The sequence below is a fragment of the Artemia sp. Qi Xiang Cuo genome, chromosome 20 (genome assembly GCF_049724085.1).
Source record: "Artemia sp. Qi Xiang Cuo chromosome 20, ASM4972408v1, whole genome shotgun sequence".
NCBI lineage: Eukaryota > Metazoa > Arthropoda > Branchiopoda > Anostraca > Artemiidae > Artemia > Artemia sp. Qi Xiang Cuo.
This window is the reverse complement of record NC_142813.1, coordinates 18,743,951-18,762,066: the sequence shown is the minus strand read 5'-3', so window position 1 is coordinate 18,762,066 and position 18,116 is coordinate 18,743,951. Positions and strand designations below refer to the sequence as shown.

General features: G+C 36.6%; 1 protein-coding gene across 2 annotated transcripts in view; it reads left to right on the top strand.

The window, feature by feature from the left end:
• The window catches only part of LOC148939964 (stomatin-like), a 68,262-nt gene that overhangs the window by 11,875 nt on the left and 38,271 nt on the right, over nucleotides 1–18,116 (top strand). The window contains exon 1 of one of the 2 annotated variants that reach the window (XM_089106398.1): nucleotides 11,992–12,045. The exons of the other annotated variant lie outside the window; for it this stretch is intronic. The gene's annotated coding sequence lies outside the window, so the exon portion shown is untranslated. Of the gene's footprint in view, nucleotides 1–11,991; nucleotides 12,046–18,116 lie in introns of those variants that run through there. 2 annotated transcript variants of the gene reach the window in all.

Here is an 18,116-nt window from a genome sequence, read left to right as displayed (position 1 = left end):
GTTTAATTTTATTTACGAACGTTTTTATTGGTAATAAATATACGTAACTTACGAATTAACTTACGTATCGAACTTCTATATTCATATATTTTTAATACGTATATTAAAGGGTTTGCCCCCCTAGTAAATACCTTGCTCTTTAAGCTAAACTTCGAATTTTGTTCCAATTCTTTAAAAATGACCCCTTAATCACAAAGTCCGTTAATTAGAATAAATAGCTCTTATGAAAGTACTAAAAAATGTTTGGCTTAAAAAATGTTTGGCTTTTGTCCCTTCCCCCATGAAAACTTCCTTCATGGAAAGGTCCTCTCACATAACCCCCGACCCACCCCACCCCTCACTACCAGAAAAAATTTCCCCTGAAAACGTCTGTATGCTTCCCAATAACCAATGCTATATGCTAACATTGGGTAAAGTTCATAACTTCCAGCCCTCCCCCCGGGGGCTTCGGGGGATTAAGTCATCCTAAAAGACATAGTTATCACATTTTCGACCATACTAAACAAAATGGCTATCTCAAAATTTTGATCAGGTGACTTAAAAAATGAGCGTGGGAGGGGGCCTAGTTGTCCTCCATTTTTTTTGTCACTTAAAAAGGGCACCAGAACTTTTAATTTCCGTTCCAGTGAGCCCTCCTACGATATTCCAGGACCAATGGGTCAATACGATTACCCCTGGGAAAACTACTAACAACTCACCGCAGCACCAACCCACCTGAGGCCAACACAGCTACGCACGCTTCTCCTCCACCTCAATCGATTCAAAACCTCCCTTTTTATACCCGCCCACGAAGTTCCCATTCCCTTTAAATCTTTCTTTATGACGTCCTCCCACCCCAGACGAAGGCGACCTGCCTTCCGTTTAGCCCCAGATGGTTGGCCGAAAAGAACAATCTTCGGCAATCTGTCATCCTTCATCCACACAACATGCCCTAACCACCTCAACCTTTCTTTCATTATAGACCTAGAAAGCGGTATTGAACCACATTTTTCGTATAGCCTATTGTTTGAAATACGGTCAGTCAGCCGGGTACCCAGAACAATCCTTAAGCAATTTCTCTGGAAAACATCTAGCAAATCTTCATCCGCTTTTCGGAGCGTCCATGCTTCAGAGCCATATTTGACCACTGTCATCACTGTTTCTAAGATTCTAATCTTAGTTTGCAGACTTATCTTCCTATTCTTCCAGACTTTTTTTAACTGTGAAAAAACACCCTGAGCCGTGGCTATTCTACTTTTAACATCTTCTTTTCTCCTACCGTCTTTACCAATACTGATATTAAAGTAAGAGCTGAAGCCCACCTTTTCTCTCTTGACATCGCCCAGAATCACCTTTTCACTTTCTTTTATTCCTAGCCTTTATAACTTATTCTTCTTAACGTTATTTTCCGGACCAATTCAAGCACCTTGTGTTTACAAAGCCTCTAAAACCCAATACATTGTGCTCACACTTCAATCTAGGATGCTTAAATCATCAGCATAATCTAAGTCCAGGAGAATTTTTCCTCCCCATTTGATTCCGTGGTCTCCCATTGCCTTTCCTGTGTTCCTTAATACAAATTCCATCAAAATAATCCATATAAAGGGGGATAGAACACAGCCCTGCTTAACTCCTGCTTTAATACAAAACCAGCTGCTAACCTCATTTCCTACCTTAACCGCAGCAGTGTTATTCTCGTACATAGCACTAATCACTTTAATGTATTTGTCTGGTATACCATACAAGGATAAAACCTTTACTAAAGCGCCTCTATCAACAGAATCGAACGCTTGCTCATAATCTATAAAACTGAGGACCAAAGGTGTTTGAAAACTTAGGCACTTCTCAATTATTAACCTAAGAGTGAAAATTTGGTCAACACATCCTCTGCCTTTTCTAAAACCGCACTGTTCTTCTCTTAAAACTTTGTCTACGGCATCTCTCAGTCTAAAAAGTATCATATTACTAAGCAATTTGCTACCTACAGAGACCAGACTAATGCCTCGATAATTACCACACTCCTTTTATCACCTTTCTTATAAAGAGGTTTAATTAAGGTTTTCCTAAAATCGTTAGGTGCTTCCCCTTTTTCAAAAATCATATTCATAATCTTCAGTAACTTATTTCTAACCTCAGAGCCAACATATTTAAGAAACTCATTTACCACCCTATCAGAACCTTGAACATTTTTATTCTTTAATAATTTTAGTAATGTTTTTAATTGCTCCTCACAAAAAAAATCATCATTGACATCCAAGATATCACAAACTTTTTCATTTTCCTCTATATTTTTTCCTGTAACTCTGTCTCGGTTAAGCAAGTTCTCAAAATGTTCGGCCCATCTCGCTTTAGCTTTTTCCTTATCGCTAATTGCCACCCCATTCCTATCTTTAACTGGGACAAGTCCGGATTGACTACAGGGTTGCCACCAGTGACACTTTAGTATCACTTTTGACACTTTTTTTTAAAAGTGGCATTTTTCGGGACACCTGACACTATTAGGACACTTTTTAGCAAAAGTGGCAATTTTTTTGTTAAGTAGCAGTATTTTACAAAAAAAGAATTTTTTCAGACAAAAAACCGGATGGAAAACTGTCAATGTAGATATGCATCGATATCCTTTTTCTGTCACTTAAGATTCTCGTCTTAATTCCGCGAGCAGCAATTATTGGATGTAAGAATCTTTCTCTGCGGTGAAACACGTCAACGTGTTTGTCTCTATCTGTGTGTGAGAAATTTTAATATTCTTATTCTTATCACTGATAAGCGAAGATCACCCAGTGATCTTCTGTGCGAAATACTTGGCAATGAAGAGGAAAGAGATAGGCATTTAACTGCAATGTGGTGGAGAAGCCTTCAATTGTTTTCAGTTGTTTAGTTCAACTATTGTGTGTTGTTGCAATAATTTGTAGGCTCATAGACAATAAGTCAGTCAAGCAGTTTGCAATTCTTGATTAGGTCCGAATCTAATTTTTATGTTTTACTAGTTGAGGTTTAACTACAATTCAAAGAAAAAAAGAGCAAGAAAAGCTAAGAGTGTATTTTTGCGCTACTATGTTAATAGCTGTTACTATGTTAACCAGTCACTGGGCCAATGACGGCTTAACTTTACGTGTCTTTTCATCGATTTCCGTGACTGGAGCTCTTGAAGCCCAGTGACTGAGAAGCTCACTGGTGACATCACACAACGACTCAGCAACGCAAAAACATCCACTGAGCTCACTGGTGTCCCACAAGAATATTTGGTGACGTCTTCAGTGACTGGGCCAGTGACGCAAAAATGCGCTCTAACATTTCCGTTCATATTTTTCATATTTTTTCTTTGAACTTTTGGCAATATACAAATGAATATTCATGCATAACCATCATACTAAAAACAAAATTGATACCAAAATTTCCATTATCTTAAATCCTATGCAATCATTAGCAAAATCACATTATAATTTAACTTCTTTTTCTTACTTAAATTTATGTTACATTATTACATAAATTGAATTTGTACACATTTTCTCATTTTAGTTATTTCATTTCCATTAATTTTTGATTGCAAATGTACTTTCACACTGATACTCTAAATGCTCGTTCTTTATTATAAAGGTGCTTTCATATTGATACTTAAAATGCTCGTTGACGTTTCCTATGCCCTAGTCCCTTGAGACATCGTAAAGAAAAATTTACTAGGAGGGGCGAGAGTTATCGTAAAACTTATTCTATTCAGGTTGTGATAAACAGATTAAATGATATAGCTGTCTTATTGGTTTTCCACTAGTTTTTCCAAATAAATTATTTTAAAGAGTTAGCGTCTGAACCACTATTAGTTGTGTTTATTATAGGGTAATCAAAAGCTACGATCTATGTTCGTGGCATTCTCTTCAGCATTTTCGGAGAAAAGAAAAGTTTCAAGCACCTGAATGCACTTCAATGATCCAGATAGTCCATTTTATGGAAAAACTGGATAATAAACTCTCAATGTAGACGAGTATTCCGGTCCCTTTTTTCCGTTTTCTTGAAAGAAAAAAACTGAAAAAACTCTTTTCTTTTTCCGTTCCTTTTTCACGCTATGAACAAAGACTGCTCAGAAAAAAAAGAGAAGAAAGTACTCTGTTGGACAAGTTCCCATTTTATATAGTAAGCACCATTTGTGTTTTAACAGGTATTTAGGAGGGGGGCTGGAAATTTGACAAGAGTGGAAGTGCTACGCAAAGCTGGTAATCAGCACCGACTAGTTAAAATCATAATTTCTTTTTTATAGTTGATGGATGGCATTAGATCCGACATTTCCTGGTGGAGGTTGGAGAATTTTAAGATGCGGGAAACCACGTGGGGGTGATCCCAAGCTGAACGGCCAATATTTTCAATTCAACAAGCTTGTTGACATGAGTGCGAGTGACGCAAAGCGTCGTGAGTGGCAAATTTTAGGAAAATGACACTTTTTATACAAAATTAACACTATTTTGCCACCCATAGTGGCACAGAAAAAACCGGCTGAGTGGCAACCCTGATTGACTACTACCTCTCAATTTGTTAACGTGCCAGTACAATATTTTACTATTATGCCGTCTAGCTGCATCTTCTAAATCCTCGGCAATTTTATCCATGGCCTCCACTTCACACCTCCTTAGTTCATGTTTCAATGCTTTCTCTACTTTCTTTACATTTCTTTTGTTTTCATGCGATCTATCACTCAGATAATTCTTGTAGAAGTCCTTTCTCCTTTCTATTAAACATAAAGCTTTTTCACTAATATTCTTAGCTGCAGTTCTAGCTTTCTTCCCTAATACACCTTCAGCAACTTCACAAATTATTTTTCTAAAATTATTCCAACCATCTTCCACATTAGCAAATTTTAAACTCTCAAGTTTAGTATTCAACAAAAAAACAAAAACAATTAAACACGCATCCGTGTTTATTCAGTTTATCTTGGTCTCCCATACGTTAAAGGGGTTTCAGACCACATTTCAAAAAATCTAAGGAAAAATAACATTTACACTTATTATAGACCCAGAAAAACTATCAGGTCCCAAATTTATCAAGGTAAAGACCCTATCCTAAGAGGTGAAAACTCTGGTGTCTACAGAATTCCTTGTTCGTGTGGTATTTGGTATATCGGAAGAACTGATCAGCGACTTACGTATAGATTAACTCAGCACTCTAGTTGAATTAATAATACATTTAAAAAGTGGAAAAAAACAGAAAATTTTGACTACCGTTGCACGGCACATTTTTGAAAAACCACAGCATACTATTTTATTTAATCAAGCTAGCCTTATTTTGCATGACAGAGGTCCTGTCCAGCACTACAGAGAAGCCGTTGAAATTTATAAAGACTAGCATTTTGGTCTAGCTTTAAACAGAGATTCCGGTGATTTAAGAATAAACAAGTCATATTTCGGTTTTCTCAAAATAGAAGGCGATGCTTTAGTAATCCCTGAAATAAACCTTGAACCACTTTCCCAGTCATATAACCAAACACGTGAACAACCCCTTAGGTATCAAAGGGTGTCTGCAAGAAATGCATTAATTAAAATCCGAAATCAAATGACATAGTTCTCCAACTTATTTAATTGCTGGTTCGTTTTTTTTTGTTTTTTTTAGTGAATTTATTGTTTACTTTTATTTTTAAGTTGTTCGCTAGTATCCGTCGATGGCAGTTCATATTTTTTTTTGGATTTTGTGCAAATCGCGGATATTGGCGAATAACTCGCTTTTATGGTTGTTAGGTATTTGGTTTTAATTTTTGGCTTTTATTGAACTTTATTCATCTTTTTATGTTTTTGGTTTTTTCTTTGGTTTTGTGGGTTCTTTTCACATTGACTTTCCGCGTTTGTTTGTTTTTTTTTTGTTTGTTTTTCTCTTCGGCACTTTCCTTGGATACATTGTTTCGTTTCGCGCTGAAGAAGAGAGGCGTTTGTCCTCTCGAAATATTCGCTTTGTTTTTTCAGTATTTTCATTTGGCCTATAAAAAACCCATTTTTGCTCGTTTTTCTTTCTTTAGCAGCTTGAAACCTCTACAGTAGGGTTCTCTGATACGCTGAATGTGATGGTGTTATTTTCATTAAGGGTCTATAACTTTTAGGGGGTCTTTTTCCCTTGTTTTGAAAATAAGCCAAATTTTCTCAGGCGCGTAACTTTTGATGGGTAAGACTAAACTTGATGAAACTTATATATTTGAAATCAGAATTAAATCTGATTCTTTTGATGTATCTATTTGGTATCATAATTCCGTTTTTTAGTTTCGGTTACCATTGAGCCGGGTCGCTCCTTACTTACAGTTCGTTACCACGAACTGTTTGAAAGGTTATCATAGCCCTTTCCTTAAAGTTAACAAGCGAATTTGAATTTAGCGAAATATCCAACGAGTGTCTTCAGTGGGGTAGTGTAGTGTTGGGAATTAGTTGAAACACAAAATATTTGAAACTAATGTAGCCACAACCCTACCACCCCATAAGGCGAGCGAGGGGTGCCCACTTTACGGCAACTGGTGCTTATGCCGGAACGTCACGTGTCCTGCGCAGTTTCGCCGCACGTGATAGAATTCTGGCAAGCTTGGCACAGTTCCGTCATGCTTAGCACGACTGCATCATGAGCAGGTAGGGGAATATGGACCCAAACCAGGTTATATAAAATCACATTATTCACTACACCTCCCCCCCCCTGGGGGCTCATTTAGGACTTTTAAAGTGATTATTAATCGATGACCTTCATTCTCTGAAAATTTTATGGTTCTGTTGCAAATATTTCGTATAGTAATTATCATAAATCATAAAAATTGTTACTTCCAGCTGAAGAATGTTCGTTAAGAGCCGTACGGGTGTTGGTGTTACGACATTCATGTCGAAAACATATATAAAGGCTTGAAATATTCGTTGAGTCTATCATTTGTTTAAAGTAATTCTAAAGTAAAGACTTTTTTTTAACATTAATAGAAAGACTCGATTAGATTGCTGTTAAAAGGTTCCTTCCGATAAGAAAATGCTACAACTCTGTCACTTCCGAGCAAATCGACTATAGGTTTGGGTTATGTCCGACCAAATCAGCTATAGGTATGGGTTATGTCCGACCAAATCGGCTATATAACAGATTCATTTTCGAGAAAATGTCATGTCTGGTTCTTAAGCGTTACTTAAGCTTAAAAACATTTTCGCATGCGGACCATAGGTCTGCTTTGCGTAGGTACCAATCTTCTAGTTCACTGCCTTCGGCCGGGAGTGCAATGCGAAGTTGGGGGCAAATCATCGGACGTTTCCCGTGTTTTCTCCCAGATTTCTCAGGGTACTCATTTAGAGCTGGGTCAATTCTGGCTGAGCTTACAGAGTCACACCTTTGACCCCGTTCCAAACGAAATAACCAGCAAGAGCAGGACTGGAACTCCTGGTCTCAGGATTTCAAGTTCAGTGCGCTAACCACTCGGATTTAAGATTTAAGGCTTGTGATTTAAGATTGTCCCTTTAACCTATGATTCACAGTTTGAACTTGCTCAGAAAACAGAATTTTATTTTACAGGATACAAAGCTCGAACAGCGGTCACCTCCTATTTTATATGTACTAGCAAGCATTTTCATATTTCTTTTATCTTTATTTATTTATTATTCATGTGGGTAGGAGCGGAGATATTACCAGACTCTTAAACCTTTCACTTTTTTTATTGACTCTATTCAAAAATAGATGATGAATTGTCTTAAGACACTGAGGTAAAGCTTGAAAAAATGCACTTTTTCAAGGCAAAAATGGGTACTTCCTTGTTAGGTAGAACACACTCGAGAATTGAAGTTAGGTTAATCATAATGAAATATATCTAAGTATGATAAAAATATAATAGTTTAGCAAAAAATTTGGGTTATATATTTGTACATTAGGGGGGATGGGGGTAAAGCATTAGCATATATTAAATATGTAACCTAAACAATCCTATTCTAACTTAACCTAACCAAAATACCAACTAAATATTTAAATAAAATATAGCTACAATGTATTTTCACTGTGAGCCGAAGCTAACTGTCTGGTATAAAGAAGTTGCTTGACCAGTTTTTTGTATCATGTTCGTGATGCAAATTTTCGCGTTTGTTCTAGCTAACAAGGAAGTACCTAAAAATGCTTATATTTCAATGTTCTTTCTTTGATATTTGAAGGCGAATTTGTATGTTATTTTCCTTCCCTCAGCCCATTGTTCTATGTAGTGTGAAATTCCCCTCTCTCACTCTAAAGGCTGATTTTTTCTTTTAACTCGATTTTTAATAATAATTATAGCTTAATATAATTAATAATATATTATAACTAATTCTCTATTAATTCTCAGATTATTTTTCTATTTAACCTATTCTAAACTCGATGATACCTTGTCTAAAACGCTGAGCTAAATCTTGGAAAATCGCACTTTTCAAGGGAAAAATGTTTATATTTCGATGTCCTTTGGTATTTGAAGGGGAATTTTTATGCTATATTCCGCCCCTCAATTAATCCCTTCAACCCATTTTTCTATGTAGTGTGAAATTTTTATTTTTATTTCGAGGTGAGTTTTATTTAGTTTGTGCTACTAAGAGGTCTGAAATAATAAGAAACTATCTCAAAAAGGCTGATTATTTTCTTTTTTCTTTTCACACTTGTTTTCAAATAAAAATTATACCTAAGACTTCTAATTTTTTTTTCTTTTGTCTATTCAAAAACAAAAATAGTGTTAGTTACCCCGACGTGCTGAACAAAAGCTTAGAAAACTGTGTCTTTTGAGGCAAACGTACTTATATTTTAGTGTCCTCTGATGTTATTTTAGGTTAAATTGTATCCTTTATTCCCTCCCTCAATAGATCCCCTTCCCCATTTTTTATATCATGCAAGGCGAAATACTTTTTTTTTCTTTTTAGGCGTTTTTATTTAATTCTTGCTAATAAGAAGACTAACATATTTAAGAAGAAACCCCTCCCCCTCCTCTCAAAAAGGCTCATTATTTTCTTCTTCTTTAATCCTCTCTGTTTTAGATAAGAATTATACCTTATCCTAGTATGAAGGGTGAGACAGCTACCTTTATTGCCCCCAAAGTCCATGTGTACTACCATGAATGTAATATTATATATATATATATATATATATATATATATATATATATATATATATATATATATATATATATATATATATATATATATATATATATATATATATATATATATATATATATATATATATATATCATTTAAATTCTGATGGACCTTGCTCCTACTCTCAAGACCGCTAAAATACCTATGGCCTACATGCTTCTGTAACTATTTAATCCAAACTGTAATTTTTTATCATTTATTTAATGTCTACTTTGGTTAATGGTAGCTAATGTTCCCAAGAACTCCGACCCAGAGGGGCGTGCCTCATTTCCACTCTTATTGCCCTTATTCATTTTATATTTTCTTTTCGTCCCTATTTCAAAATAAAATCATACCTGATCCTTGCGACGAGGCCAAAAGAGCCACGTATAGCCCTTCACTCTTTGTCCTTACACACTTTTTAAAGAAAAGTAAAGAGGTACATTAAACCAAAGACAAGCAGAATTAAAGTAATTTCATTAATATTTTGTATATTTAGTTATATGTTAAGTGACCCTAAATCCCTATCAGTAAATAAATAAAACCCAAAATGAACAGATTTTACAATAATTAACCAAGTCAATCTTAAAACGATCAGATGATACCACAATGAGTAGTAGGCCTAACTTCCCCTGTGCCTTTTAAAGACCAGAACGTAATTTATGCTTTACTGAAAACAAATTTTATGATGAGCTATGTGTATGTGTTCCTCATAACATCAAGAAAAAAGAATCACCATAATAACAAAGATGTATTCACGCTATAAAAGAAAAAACTTTAAAAAATTTATTTTGTTTTCAGTAAAGTTCAAATTACTCTCTTTTCAAACAGTTCCTGGTAACTAACTGTAAGTAAGGAGCGACCCGGCTCAATAGTGACCGAAACTCTAAAAAACAGAATACCAATTTTGATACGAATAGCTACATCAAGAGAATCAGATTTTTTTTTTCTGATTTCAAATATACAAGTTTCATTAAGTTTAGTCTTACCCATCAAAAGTTAAGCTCCTGAGAAAATTTATCTTATTTTCAAAAAAAGGGGAAATACAGCCTCTAAAGTCATAGAAGCTTAATGAAAATCACACCAACAGATTCAGCGTATCAGAGAACCCTACTGTAGAGGTTTCAAGCTCCTATCTGCACAATGTGGGATTTTGTATTTTTTGCCAGAAGAAAGATGACAAATGTGTGTTTATTTGTTGTTTTTTTTCATGGGTGATCGTACATGGGGGGGATTTTTGATGGGGGAAGGGAATTTTCTATGAAGGGGATGCCAGATTCCCCAGAATTATTTAAAAAAACGAGCAAAAATTAAATTTCAAAAAACAAGTTTTCTCAACTGAAAGTAAGGACCAGCGTTAAAATTAAAACCAGCAGAAATTTTTACGTATATGAGGGGTTCGCCTCCTCGTCAATACCTCGCTCTTTACGCTAAAGTTTTTGTTAGCACTTTCGTAAGAGCTATTTATTCTAATTAAACCCTTTCTGATTCAGCGGTCATTCTTAAAACATTGCAACAAAATTCGAACTTGGAAGTGCTATAGGCTACATACACTGCTGCATTAATTCAAAAACGTTCAGAAATTAAATAAAAAATATAAGTTTTTTTTAACTGAAAGTAAGGAGCGACATTAAAACTTAAAACGAACAGAAATTATTCGGTATAGGAAAGGGGCTGTCCCCTCCTCAACGCCATGCTCTTTCCGCTAAAGTTTGACTCTGTCTCACTACTTTATTTTTTAAAAAAATAAAAACTTTAGCGTAAAGAGCGCGGCGTTGAGGAGGGGACAGTCCCTTTCATATACGAAATAATTTCTTTTAATTCTAAGTTTTAATGTCGATCATTACTTTCAGTTAAAAAAACTTGTTTTTTTTTTATTTAATCTGTAGAAGGTACAGTGGCTTTAGCCCTACTCCGTATTTTGGTAGTTTCTCAACGTTTCAGGTTTGACTTGGTTATTTATTAGGGCCGTTTTTTCACTCATCAATGTGCTAAGATCGTACATTTTTTTGTCAGAAAACGCTTAAAAGTGAAATCTTTGAGCTAAGATCTTACATCTTTTGTCGTTTTTATGCAAACGTCTTTCATCGTTCTGCTCTGACCAGTGGTCTGAGAACAATTATGAGTATATCATCAAAGTTCTCTCATTGTTCGAAATGGCAGAAAGTTGGCGTCCTTCACGCTTTTTTGCGAACATCAGTGAGCTGTAAGATCTTTGAACAAAGATGAGTTGAAAAAAAAACTATAATCTTTGCAGAAAGACGAAAGATCTTTGTGCGAAAAAACGGCCCTATTGTAATTTCTGTTTGTTTTGGGTTTCATTTAGGCCTATTTATTTATTATGATTCATGATCTTTGGAAATAGTAGGCTATTGAATATACGAAATATTATTGATATATAGGCTACGCTATAATGCCTTTTCGTTCATTCAACATCCCCTTATACATACTGTGAAATTTCAACTTGATGCTCTTCAACTGAAATTTTCTAAGATATCAGTGGTACTTCCTTTTGGCAACCTGCATATACACTATGTGTTTTGACTTAATTCAACATCCCACTCATAATTACCTGAAAATTTCACTTTAATACCCTTAGAAATAGTTGCAGTTGTGGGTTAACATGAAATAACCCTTTGCCCTGATAAGACCCAAAATACCTTCAATCAGATTTTCAGAACCTAATTTTTCCTATCTAAAATTACGAAAATGCCAGATGCGCCCTTTTATTTTAGGCTATACGATATTCATGCGTAAGTTTGCGTGACGCATCCAACCTTTCTGTCAATATTGCACCTTAATATATTATGAGTAATTCCTTTTTTAATTTCTGTCTCCTAGAAACGACTGGGGCTTTCTTTATCTCTGACGTCAAGACATCCAGTAAGATAATCTAGTACAGTATATCTACTCAAGTTACTCTTTGTAATATTATACAGTTCCTGTAGAGGGAAATAGAACGACCAGTTTTTAGTTTTGTCACATTTTAATAGAGGTAAATTTGTTGTTACTATAGTCTAGATAAGGTTTGCAAGTTAAGTCTATAATAGTAAGATTATTCGGGGCGTAGCTCCAGCATTTTTATTTGGAGGGGGGGGCAAAAGTGGTCCATATCCAGAGAGTCAAGGGTATGAGTTATATAATAATTTTTTATCTCTAAATTATTGGGGGGCAACTGCACCTCCCCCCGAAACGACGCCCCTGAACATTAGTATTGCTGTCAGAAGAGAATTTGAACTGAAATGTGCACATTAAGATGATATTTTGTTTCATAAAATTCTAGTTACCATTGTTGCACCTCTCCAGCCAATGTCTGGATATAGACTAGACTAAATTCTAAATTTGCTGATATTGTTGGTTTTAAAATTATTATATGTGCTTATTTCTTATAAAAAAAATTGCAACTAGGAACAACGTTAAAAAACAACTATCGTATTGACATTTTTTGAATGGCGAATTCTTGCGGTTTGAACTGGACTTTTTGGGAGTTTCAGAAGCTCATGTCCCAAGGGGGGGGGGACATGAAATTAGGTGATATAGGACTTATTTACTGGGGTAGGAAAGATGATGTGCATAGACAGGCAGTAGGGCTTATGATAAATAAAGAAGGTTCTAAGACTTGATCAGGTTAAACCGACTGATGGAGATACTACTGACTCAGATGCCTTATAGATACTGGAACAAATAAACGGAATCCCAGGTAGAAATATTGTATTCTAGCTTAGGTAAATTTGGTATAAGAAAGGAAAATAGCAATGGTTATTAAACTACTGCAATCATGTACTCATATGATAGTAAGACGTCTAACCTTATTGATTGCTGTTGTAAACCGAAGACTGGAAGGATCGACACAAGATACTAGGGTATATAGCAGTGCTGTTATTGATGCTAAAAGTAAAGATCGCCGTCTAGTAGTATCTAGGGTTAGTCTAAAGCTGAAATTTAGGAAGGATAACTACCTTCCGGGAAGTTATGATGTTGGTAGACTCCATTATGAGAATTTGAGGACAAAATTTTACAATGTTGAAGATGGATAGAATAATTTTAGGAACAAATTTTGCGAAGCACTGCTACTTCACAGGAGGGAGTGTGTTTTATTAGGGGATTTTAACGCCCAGGTCTGTAGAAATAGGGATAGATGGTATCCTATCCTAGGTAAATTTGGTATAGGAAAGGAAAAGAGTAATGGCTACAGACTGCTGCAATTTTGTAGGTATAACAATCTAGTTATAACCAATACAGTGTTTGGTCATAAAATGGCTCATAAGCTAACGTGGTATTCACATGACGGTAAGACAGCATACCTTATTGATTATGATATTGTAAACCAAATTCTGGCAGGATTAATACGAGATGCTAGAGTGTATAGGAGTGCTGTTATTGATGTTAAAAGTAAAGATTACCATCTAGTAGTGTCTATGATTAATTTAAGGCTGAAATATCGGAAGGGTAACCACCTCCCGGGAAGTTACGATGTTGGTAGACTCCAGGATGAAAATTTGAGTGAAACTTTCACAGGAACAGTTGAATACTTAACTGGAGAGTTTAAAATTTGAACATGTAAAAGATGGATGGACTAATTTTAGGAAAACAATTTGTGAAGTTGCTGATGGTTTCTTAGAGAAGAAAGTTTGGAACCCAGCTAGTAATATTACTGAAAAAGCTTTATGTTTTATAGAGAGGAGAAGGGGATTGTACAAGAATTATCTTAATGATATATCATATGAAAACAAGATGAATGTAAAGAAAGTGGAGAAAGCATTAAAATATGAACTAAGGAGGTGTGAAGTGGAGGCCATAAGTGAGCTTGAGAATGAATTCGTCGTCCAGTAGATGTTTAATATATTCAGTTTTATCTCCCGAGTAAATTGTAACTTCATTATGCAATTCCACTAATCGTGTCAGTACGTTTCTCCTGGATAACCAACTAACTTCTTTATGCAGAAGAAGACATGTATCGCGGCTACCCATTTTTTCACACAGTTTTTCAAATAGGCTGGCTTGTAAGTTTTTTTTTATTAATATAACTGTTTGAAATCATCGGGTAATTCTTTGGAAACCAGTGCATCTCTATGAAGGCTACAGTGTGCACAAAGCGTATGGACTTGGTTCAAGAACTCTCGTAACCACACTGCTTTTTCCCACATATAGCCCGCGCACCGTCAGTGCAAATACCGACCCAGTTCTTCCACTATAAACCTGTTTTTGTTACATTGGAATCAATTGTGTAGAAAATTACCTCAGCAGTTCCACGACTTATTTCCTTGCAGAACAATGTATCTTAATGCACGTCGGTAGACTCATCTAGTTGTAGAGTATAATATTTACTACCTCTTTTCTGTAAGACAGCAATATAATGGGTCCCAAGATTGAAAGTTTTTGTTAGAGGGGTCGTGGCCCAGTCAATTTTGGGAACCACTGCTCAAGACAATCCCAACACCGCGGGAAATTTCCCCCAGAACATCTCCACATCCAAAACTGAGTCGGCAAAGAGAAGGTAGGACAAATAAGAATTTTGTATAGGAATTCTGTCAAATCTCCCCAGTGTGAAATTTTCCCTGTAAAATTCACCCTCTAAAAATTCACTATCCATGGAAAATTATCTCGGTGGAAACTCGCCCTCAGTAGAAAATGTTCCCCACCTTGAAATCATCGGGTAATTCTTTGGAAACCAGCGCATCTCTATGAAGGCTACAGTGTATGCACAAAGTGTACGGACTTGGTTTAAGAACTCTCGTAACCACACTGCTTTTTTTCCCACATATAGCCCGCGCACCGTCAGTGCAAATACCGACCCAGTTCTTCCACTATAAACCTTTTTTTTGTCATATTGGAATCAATTGTGTAGAAAATTACCTCAGCAGTTCCACGACTTATTTCCTTGCAGAACAATGTATCTTAATGCACGTCGGTAGACTCATCTAGTTGTAGAGTATAATATTTACTACCTCTTTTCTGTAAAACAGCAAATAGATGGGTCCCAAGATTAAAAATTCTTGTTAGATGGGTTGTGGCCCAGTCAACTTTGGGAACCACTGCTCAAGACAATCCCAACACCGCGGGAAATTTCCCCCGGAACATCTCCACATCCAAAACTGAGTCGGCAAAGAGAAGGTAGGACAAATAAGAATTTTGTATAGGAATTCTGTCAAATCTCCCCAGTGTGAAATTTTCCCTGTAAAATTCACCCCCGAAAACTTCACTATCCATGGAAAATTATATCGGTGGAAACTAGAAAATGTCCCCTACCTCGAAAAATGTCTGTATACTTCCCAATAACAAATACTATACGTAAACAATGGGCACATTTCCTAACTCACAGCCCTTTATCCAGGGGCTGTGAGAGGTCTTGTTACTCCCAAAGATACAGTTGTTGGACCTTTCAACTAGGCTGAACGAAATGGCTATTTCAAAATTCCGGTCGGGTGACTTAGGGGGAAAAGGTGTGTGGGAAGGGGGGCTAGTTACAGGTAGAGTTGAAACCCCAGGAAAATGTCTCCTGATCCAAATTAACTTGAATTTTCGCTGGAGCCACTATATTCAAAATATGTAGTAAAAATAGCAAAAAAGGCTGGAAAACGAAACTACTCACGATGATGAAGGCTAAGATTAATTTTTGGTTTGTTGCATTTAGCTCCATCAAAATATTTGACACACAGGATGTGTGTTGTCCTTTAAGAGCAGCCTAGTAAAGAACGAGCCCTAGCCCATAGCAACCGAAAATCTAAGAACGCTTTTGAAAAAAAACAAAACTGTTAGCTGAGGAAGAATCGCCATATAAAGCTGATTCAGAGATAGTAATTCTTTGCTTAATCTTAATGGTAAAAGGGAGGGGGCTGCGACCCCCCCCCCGTTAATACTGACCCTGCGCTAACAGTATTTGCAAAATCAGTTAATGCTTTAATAGAAAAAGCTAATAATGCTCTGAAAAGACTGGAGGTGTTTATGAGTTTAAAATTGCTATGTATTAATGTAAAGAAGACGTTTTTACTGACGTTCTGTAGAGTGTTGATGTAACCGGTAAAGTCTTGCTGTGTGGAAAGCCTGTTGTTCAAGTAAATTCACTGCGGTATCTTGGTTTATTCATTGATACTAATCTTACGTGGAAACTTCACAGTGATACCATTTCAACAAATATTGCACGTGGAGTAGGAATACTTAGAAGGGTGAAGCATGTGCTGCCGCAGAGTACTCTTCGTACGATATAATATGCAATCATTTACCCGTATCATAGGCAGCATAGCGCTGCCTAAGTAAAGAACGATGTGGGCTTATTTTCTTCTTCTTCTTTCTCCATACCCGGGTACTTCATATCGAAGGAGTTCTCGTAGAAACTTCAAAAAGGGCTCATTCGATTGGAAATTGGAGTGGCTAGTGCCCTTTTTAATAGTCGAAAGTGATTGGAGGGCAACGAGCCCCCCCCCACGCCCATTATTCCCCCAAACCCCTCCAATAAAAATTTTGAGATCGCCATTTTGTTCAGCGTAGTTGATTTCCCGATAGAAAATATGTTTTTGAGGAGGACACTCCCCAACAACCCTCAGGGCAAGGGTTTTAAGCTTTGCCGTTAGGGCATATAAGGTTTTAATAGATAGAATTGTCATAGAAATTTCAAAACAGGATAATTTAATTAGAAATTAAAAGTGACTGTCCACTTTGTAGTTGTTGAAACTGATTGGAGGGCTAATAGCCCCCTCCCCCACGCCCATCATTCCCCCAAACACATCCAATCAGAATTTTGAGATAGCCATTTTGTTCAGCGTAGTTGATTTCCAGGTAGAAAATATGTTTTTAAGGAGGACACTCCCCCACAACCCTAGGGGCAAGGGTTTTCTTTTATGCCCTGGGGGCATATAAGGTTTTTATAGAAGGCGTTGTCGTAGAAACTTCAAAAAAGGCTCATTCGATTGGAAATTCAAAGGGCTAGTGCCCTTTAGAAAGCGTTCTCGTAGAAACTTCAAAAAGGGCTCATTCGCTATGAAACTGAAAGGGCTTGTAGCCTGGCATATATTCATAAGTGATGATAAAGCAACTAACACCCCATCTACACCCTCCATTTTTCCAAACATACCTAATCAAAATTTTGAGATAGCCATTTTGTTCCATGCAGTTAAAGTTCAGGAAATTATACCTTTGAGCAGGACACTCAGTCCACTGTCTTCAGGGCAAGGGTAGTAAGTTATGCCCTAGGGGCATATAAGTTTTTATTGAAATCTTTGTCTTGGAAACTTGAAAAAGGGCTCATTCGATTGGAAATTTAAAGGTCTAGTGCCCTTTTTAATAGTCGAAAGTGATTTGAGGGCAACTAGCCCCCCTCTCTCGCCCACCTTTTCCCCAAACACATCCAATCAAAAATTAGATAGCCATTTTGTTCAGTAATATGGATTTCCAGATAGAAATTATGTTTTTGAGGAGGACACTCCCCCACAGCCCTCAGGGCAAGGGTTGTAAGTTATGCCTTGGGGGCATATAAGTCTTTTATAGAACGCGTCGTCGTAGGAACTTCAAAAAGGCCTCATTCGATTGGAAATGTAAATGGCTAGGGCCCTCTTTAATAGTCGAAAGTGATTGAAAGGCAATTAACACCCCTTCCACGCCCACCATTTCCCCAAACATATCCAATCAAAATTTTTAGGTAGCCATTTTGTTCAACGCAGTTTAAAAATCAGGAAATTATACCTTTGAGCAGGACACTCCCCCCCACAGTCTTCAGGGCAATGGTTATCAGTTATGCCCTGGGGGCATATAAGGTTTTTATTGAATTCTTTGTTGTAGAATCTTGGAAAAGGGCCAATTCGATTGGAAATTCAAATGTCTAGTAGCCTTTTTAATAGTCGAAAGTGATTTGAGGGCAACTAACCCCCCTCCCACGCCCACCTTTTCCCAAACACATCCGATAAAAATTTTTAGATAGCCATTTTATTCAACGCAGTTGAAAGTTTTGGAAATTAGGTCTTTAAGGGTGACAACCCATCCTTCCCCCCCCCCCACAACCCTCAGGGCAAGGGTTGTAAGTTATGTCCTGGGCGCATGTAAGGTTTATATAGAAAGCGATGTTGAAAAAAT